This window comes from Malania oleifera, chromosome 9, assembly GCF_029873635.1.
Source record: "Malania oleifera isolate guangnan ecotype guangnan chromosome 9, ASM2987363v1, whole genome shotgun sequence".
Taxonomy (NCBI): Eukaryota; Viridiplantae; Streptophyta; class Magnoliopsida; order Santalales; family Ximeniaceae; genus Malania; species Malania oleifera.
In genome coordinates this window covers 5,567,926-5,576,305 of record NC_080425.1, presented here as the reverse complement: position 1 = coordinate 5,576,305, position 8,380 = coordinate 5,567,926, and the positions used below count along the sequence as shown (strand labels likewise).

Here is an 8,380-nt window from a genome sequence, read left to right as displayed (position 1 = left end):
TTTGAACTTAAAAAATTTTCAATATAATTTTATATTATATTTTATCCAAATCTAATGTGAATCCAAATTTAAGATATTCACAAACCTAGGATTTGTCTTTTTTGTAATTATTTCAAAATTTTAAAATAAAAAAATAAAATTATTTTCCCTAAATGAATAGTGCCAAACTTTTCATTGCCTTTAATTTTTTTTTTTTTTCAGATAAACAGTGCAAAACTGAAAATTAAGGTAAATCTTTTGCTATCCTTTGAAAAAAAATATTTAAAAAATGAAAATTGTGTTAAAAAACTGCACCAGACCACATTAATTTTTCTTTTTTTCTTTAAAAAAAAAAAAACTGACGGGGCGTAAACAAGTACTTCAAAATGGGCGGGGGAGGCCTTATCAATTGCTCCCCTAAAGAGACGCTGCATCTTATTTTTATAGTTTAATATTTGTTATTTCGCTTAAGAAAGCATAATCAGAGTGGCGCAGCGGAAGCGTGGTGGGCCCATAACCCACAGGTCACAGGATCGAAACCTGTCTCTGATAAAAAGGAGGAGGCTTCCGCCTCTGAGACTGATTTAATTTTATGTCAATTTGTGCCGACACCTCTTTTTAAAATGCCGCTCTGCATTTTATCTAGGCTTCTTCTAAAATTTAATATTTAGTTTGAGAAAATAATTATAAAGAAAATGATAGCACTTAAAGGGTATTTAAATTTAAATTTGAATTTATAATAATTATGATTAATTAATAATTTATAGGGGTATTTTGGGTAGTTTACAACTCACTAGAAAAGTAATTATGATTAATTATAAAAGTGTTTTGAGGTAATTTTTAAAGTCGTTAATATTGATATTTTGAGTAGTTCAAAAATCAGACCAAGAAAAAGGAATCCCGTATAGTATTAGAGATTTAAAATTCAAATTGTCTCCTACTTTCATGTTGTAGGTATGCTCGTTTATTTATTTATTTATTTATTTTACACCTCCTCATTTATTTGTTTTCTTTATTTTACACACATATATATCCTCAATTTTTTTTTAAAAAAATAAAAAGTATTTAGGTAAGGATAAGTTTGACATTTATGAAAAATGATATCAAAAGAAATCCCCTAAAGATTAGAGAAACAACCTCATGTTTTAATAAAATCACAATAACTAAACTACAGTAGAAATATAAATATATAATAAATTTAAATGAATAAAAAACAATAATATAGACATTCATTATTATGATTATTATCACAAAAAAATATTATTAAGAATATTATTACTATTTATTTTATTTTTAAAATTAAGTAACTATTGTTTTTATTATTTTTTTATAATAATTATTTTATTTTTATTATTATTATTATTATTATTATTATTATTATTATTATTATATGTTTACATATTTCAAGAATGTATACGATAGTATAATCAATATGTGTTGAGGGGCATTCCAATAATTTTATTGATATAATACTAGAATACATATATTTTGTGAAATAATATAAACTTATATCATCAAAAAGTGAAACAAAATATATTTTTTCAAACAATATAAATTTATGTTATTAAAAAATTTAATAAATAAATTAAATAAAAATATTCTCATAAAATTGTAATCTTATACCTAAGCATAAAATATCACAAAAAAATGACTTCATAACAACTTTTAAAATAACTTGAATGTCACTTGAATAAATTTCATAATCCCTAAATAAATTATGCATTAATCTATTATATCTACAAAAAAGTAAAAATTGAATGAGTAGAACAATAGATTAAAGTTTTTATATAGGCATAAAGTTTTTCACTAGGCGTGCTAGCTATAAGGTAATTCTTTACTATATGAAATTCAAGAGTAGTTTGTGCAATTAGAAGTGAATAACTTCAATTCAGTACTCCATTTCACACAAAATCAAACTGAGTTGAACCAATTATACCATTATATGTAGGGTAGGCAAACTTATAAGATAATTTTCAATGATAATCTTAAAAACTTTGAATTTCCGTTTAAATTTATTGAAAACGATTATTTATTTATTAACTAATTTTCTATAGGTTAAAATTAACTAACCATTTGAAAGAAGGGGGTAGGTGTGTGGGTGAAAGGAGATAACCTCAAGTGGTAAGGGCAGCTTATGACTTTGATGACCCCAAGATCTTGGGTTCGATTCCCTCTTGAGAGTTTATCTTGGTGAATTTCCAGGGGTGTGTCAATAGGCGGGCGGCTTTTACCCTCCTAGGTTTGGTGCCGCACCATAGTGTCCAAAGTGGAGCGATGGTGGCTGGAGTCCTCGGGTTATTAAAAAAAAAAAAAACTTTCTACAAAAGTAAAGGGGTATTAAAATAACTATTCCTAAAAGTAAAAATTTATTCTTTATAGTCATTTTTTGAAAAATTTCATAATAGAGATAATATCATTTCAAAGTTCATTTAAATTTTAGTTTGCATGGTTTGTCTAAGTAAATAGAATGGTCACTTAATATCGTTAACAAAGTTTTATTAATTTAGTTTTGATGACAACAGACTATTTGGCTAAAGTTTTTTGAGTTTGAAATGTACATTTGCAGAATTAAAAATCAAATATAATTGATTTAAGCTTGAAGCTTGAAAACCATTTATTTGCTTGTTTTTATTTTTATATCTGATTGTACATGTTTACATCTAATGAGTAATAATTATCATATGGCATAAAGAAACTTTATTTAAACTTTGAATATATTGGAAAATTATTTAGGTTTGGAAAAAAAATTTCAAAATAAGATAAAAAAGGGATGCCTCTAGCAAAGTGTAGAGAAATAGATCGACCAATCCTAGGGATAGATAGATTAATTATGGCAAAGAGGATGAATGGTTGATTAGACCAATTGATAGGTCAACCAATTTGTGCATATAGTGTCAACAACAAGAAAATAGTTGCTCGACCCTTTAAGAGATCATTTGATCAGAGCGTCTAACATGTTCAAACAAGCAAAAACATACTCATTTGACCCCTAAAGTGTACACATGCAAAGCTTGAAGAAAACATAAAAGAAATATTTTCTAACATATTGTCTAAGCTTTCTACTCTTAATCTCTCTCAAACATCAAAACTCTAATTAGATGATTTTAGCTCCTTCTTGGGTTGCATTGGAATGACAATTGGTATTGAAGTAAGTACTCTTGCAAATTAACTTAACCATTTAAGAGTGATTTATGGAACCAACACAATGGCTCTAGCTATAGGGAGGATAATCCATCATTTGATCACCATTTTTTTTTTTAATGGAAATGGTTTTACTTTGGACAACAAGAATGAATACATCTCTTCAACCTCTTGGTTAGAAATATGGGATATCGATATCTTCCCCTACATATGTTGAAAATGGTGAGACTAAGCCTGAACCTAGAAATTGGTAGAATGAAAAATGAAAGAAGGATGCATACTACAAGTTCAGAAGTCATGAACACCTTAGTTTGTGCATTATAAAATAGTGAATTTAATGAAATTTCCACTTTTGACCATACGACTAAGCAAATATAGCATGCACCTCAAGTCTCTCATAAAGGAACAAATAGAATTAACTTATAAAAAATAAATTTATTTGTTCATGAATATGAATTGTTTGAATGAGACAACATAAAATTACTAATGACATGTTTACAAGTTATACCAGTATTTTAAAAAAATGATTTAAAATATGGGGGTAAATCTTACACTATTTATCATCTTGTAGTGAAAATCTTTGGAAGCTCACATGTTTGGAATACTAAAGTTGTTGTTCAAGAAGGAAATGACCTTGAAAAACTCCACTTGGATAAGCTATTGGGTCTTTCATTGCATATGAAATGAAGATGAAAAAGAAGGTAGAAACAAAGGACAAGAAATTGCTAGCTCTTGCCTCCACAAAAAAGAAGGAAGAAAATAATTATTCTCATCACTAAAAAGTTCAAGTAGTTTTTCAAAAAGAAGAATGATGAAAAAAAAAAAAAAAGGAGAAACAAGCATGAGGGGTTAATCACTAGTATGAATGTAAGAAGCCACGACACCTTTGATCGAATTATCCAAAGCTTAAGAAGAAGACCTGGGATAGGTTGGGTTAAACTGAATGTGGATGGGAGTCGTAGACGTAACCCAGGGAATTGTGGTGGTGGAGGCGTGATAAGAGATGAAAAAGGTTTATTTAAAGCAGTTTTTTCCTCATTATTGGGTTATGGAACAAATAACATGGCTGAATTGAATGCGATTATTTTAGGGATTAATCTGTGCAAAGATCTCGGATTTGATCAAGTGGAAATTGCATGTGACTCTGATTTGTTTGTTCAGTGGATAAATTCTGGGAAGTGCTCGGTTTGGAACTTATGGGATTTGTGGGAAGAACTTATGCTAGCATTAAGAGGCATACAGTTCAAAGTGGAACATGTTTACAGGGAGGCGAATAAAAGTGCAGATTTCTTTGCCAAACAGGGTGAATCTGGTATTTCTCGATCATATAGTTGCCAAGATGATCTTCCTCAACAAGTCAGGGGAATGATTCGATTGGACTTGTTGGGTTTTCCTTCTTTGCGCTCATGATGTTTTGTGTTAATTCACTTTTAGTGGTTTAGTTTCTTAGTTTTTTTGGTTGCTGGTGTTTGGTTTTTGGGTTTGGTTTATGTTGGTTAAGTTAGTTTTAGGGTCTTGGAATTTTGTTTTTATTGTCCTAAAGTCTCAAAATTGTAACCACGATTTTCCTCCACCATAAGTGAGGGGTTTTCTAATAAAATTTAGGAGGTGTCGCCCTCTTTTTCAAAAAATAAAATAAAATAAAATAAAATAAAAAGAAGGTTACCGGTGCCATTTGGGAGTATAATGATGGTGAACTAGACTCTGACAAAAAGGTGACAAATTTTTACTTCATGATTCGTGAGAACGAAAAAGAGGTAAGTAACTTCTTCATGCCTGTCAGGGTATGGTTTAGTGGTAAGGGCAAACGAGGGATTGAAAGAGGTCCTAGATTTGATTCCCTACTTAGTCACATCTAGAATACTTGATGTTGGCTATGGCAAGTGAAGTCCATTCATCTTGTGTTTGGCAAGGAGGTAAAGGTCTGAAGACTCCTAGCCACCCTAGGTTTCTGATCATTAAAAAAAAAAAAAAAGTAACTCCTTTGTTGATAATAATGATAACCTATTTTTCGAAATAATAACAATAACGTTCTAAAATAAAAAATAATTTCTTGAACTAATCACAAGCAAATGAACATGAAATGGAAATAAGTTTAGGATGTTAACTTGCACCATGGATTCCATTGTTGAGGTTCGAAACGATGTCTGAGCAGAGCTTGCTACCCTTTCCCCTTATCTGGATGTATGACCATGCATGAGAGAAGGACCTCGTCTTATTGCTTAAATATCAGCATAAGGAAACTCTACATATCACGAGCTCCTTGTGCAAATAAGACCCACACATACAATAAATCCCATGGACTAGTACTTTAGGCTCTTAATCGTAATACGATGATCATTTACCATAAAACCCATTATTTCCATGCTCCCAAAATTTCCAATATTCATTTAATCCAGGGTTTATAAAATAGGTTATGCAAGTCCACAAAATTCTAACAATCTCCCACCTGAACTACATAGCTAAGGTTTTGTAAAGAAAATAAGAAATTTTATTCAGACTACAATACACAACATGTGCCCACAAAGAAGAATATTGAACATGAGCAAGCACCACATATTAAGTGTAACGGTCCATATTGAGATCATGCATATCTAACTGTATAAAAAGTCATTTCTGACAAAGATACTAACATCATATAGCTCAAAACGCACAACCTCGTGACTATACACACAAGTCCATAATGAAATCATGCATATCCAACGACGAAAATATACATGCCCAAAGGGGTACTAATATCACACAGCCAAAACAAACAGAATCTCATGACTGTATGTGCACCACGAGAGTGTGTTCATAACAACATAGAAAAATGTGATCAACATACCTATTTTGCAAACAATTCGAGCATTTGTACAAGATGCTTCAGCTGCATAGAATATCATTGAGACTAAACAAAAATTCCTCAGTACATAACCAAAATGAGACTGGGTCAAAATGTCTCCAATAACCTCAACATCCATCATGATGCGCATGCTTCTCATATAAACAGATTGAGACCAATACTAAAATGCCTCTGAAACATACCATGATGAGATTAAATCATGATGTCCTAATGTTTCACAAAATGAGGTTGTATAAAAAATTCTAATTGAGACTAATTAATACCAAAATGTCTCCAAATACATCACAACGAGAAAAAAAATCTCAATATTATAAACAAAAATTTCTCAACATATGCAATTCATAATATATATATATATATATATATATATATGACCATAATCATAATTTACATAAGTGTGCACACATCATCATAAGCAGTAATCAAATTGATCAATTCACATAATTATCGAGAAAAACATAATCATAAAAATATAATTAGCATCAATCATTATAATGCACTCCTATTAGTTCAAAACATCAAACGATTTTAATTACACATATGCTAGTTACATGTTTCTAAAAACTTTAGGGGTCAATCTTGTAGTTAGTGGATCCACGATCATTTTCTTTGTGGTTATATTCTCAATATGAGTTTTTCTATTATTATAGTACATCAATAATGGTATCAGAATGAAATTAACCATGTGAAGTCCTGTGATAAAATTTTGACAACCATGAAGTCTAGCAACTTGGCTCATCACAAGCTATGAACTTTGTCTCTATAGTTGAGATAGCAGTAAGAGTTTGATTAACTTTTCTAGGATATTACTCCTTTTGCCATCATAAAGACATAATTGGATGCAGATTTTATATCATTGATACAACTTGCATAGTCAACATTGGAACATCCTAATCACCTGAGATAATATGGTCACTTGTAAAAGATCATGTAGTCCTTAGTGGCCTGCAAATATCTCATGACCCCTTTTTGTAGTCCTCCAATGACTCACCCCAAAATCACTTAGTTGCATAAGCAATATCAACATGTGTGCATACTTGAGCATACACAAGACTACCAACTGCAGAAGAATAAGGGATCTCTTTTATATAATTTCTATCATCATCATCATTTTTAGGATACTGATTTCTTGAGTGTTTCTTATCCTTCACATATAGTGCTACACATGATGAACAAGATTACATGTAAAACCTACTCAAAACTCTCTTTATGTTTGTTCTTTGAGATAAGCCAAGAATGCCTTAGGATCTATCATGATGAATTTGTATGCATAAAGAAAAAAAGATATCACCAAAATATTCTATATCAAGCTACCGTGATAGTAGCTTCTTAGTTTCATTAAAAGATCTCCGTCATTTTTGGCAAGCAATATTTGTCAACATAGAGTACAAGAATCACAAATTTACTCCCACTCATCCTCAGGTATTTACAAGAATCGACTGTATTTTCCTTAAACCCAAAGGTTTTAACAATTTCATTAAATTTCATATACCACTATCTTGAAGCTTGTTTAAATCAACATATGCATTTCTTCAAAGTACAAACCTAATATTCATTATTGAATTCCTCAAAATCATTGGGCTACTTCATATATAAATTCTCAAATAGATCTTTATTAAGGAAAATTATTTTAACATCCATTTGATGAAGCTCTAAATCAAAATGAGTCACTAGGGTCATTAGAACACAAAATGAATCCTTCTTGTATACCAGATAGAAGGTTTCTTTATGATTGTTAAAATTGAATAAGGGGATTTTTCAATGTTTATTATTCAACAATACAAGGGTATATTTATACATGAGTCAAGGATCCCAAATTATTCATAAATATATGCTCTATAATAAATACACAATAAATGAAAAATAGAAAGTGTATATGTATCTATAATACTCCCCCTCAAGTTGGAGCATGGAGATCCGTAATGCCCAACTTGTGTGATAAGTTTAGGAAATATTCACGACCCAAAACTTTGGTGAAGATATCAACAAGCTGACTATGGGTAGGAATATACTTAGTGAAGAAGAGGCCAACCCGTAACTTTTCATGAACAATATGACAATCGATTTCTATATATTTTGTACGTTTGTGGAAAACAAGATTCTAGACAATGTGAAGAGCCGCTTGGCTGTCACAATATAAGAGCATAGGCTGGGAATGCGATACACTAAGATCATTTAAAAGAGTTTTGAGTCATGTGAGTTCACAAGTAGTGGAAGTAAGCGCCCGGTACTTAGCTTCGGCGGAGGAACGAGACTCTGTAGGTTGTTTCTTAGTGTGCCAGGAAATTGGAGTAGTGCCCAACCGAATGAAAAAACCAGTGGTGGAGCAGCGAGTGAGGGGACAACTAGCCCAATCCGAATTAGAATAGGTGAAGACTTGAAGAGTGTTGGCAATAGGAAAAAATAAGCCCTGGC

The 8,380-nt window shown here is 31.0% G+C and overlaps 1 non-coding gene across 1 annotated transcript; it reads left to right on the top strand.

Annotated features, from left to right (window-relative positions):
- Positions 1-459: 459 nt before the first annotated feature.
- TRNAM-CAU (transfer RNA methionine (anticodon CAU)) lies at positions 460-531 on the top strand. Its single transcript has one exon. It is a non-coding gene; the product is annotated as a tRNA-Met (tRNA).
- Positions 532-8,380: the final 7,849 nt, after the last annotated feature.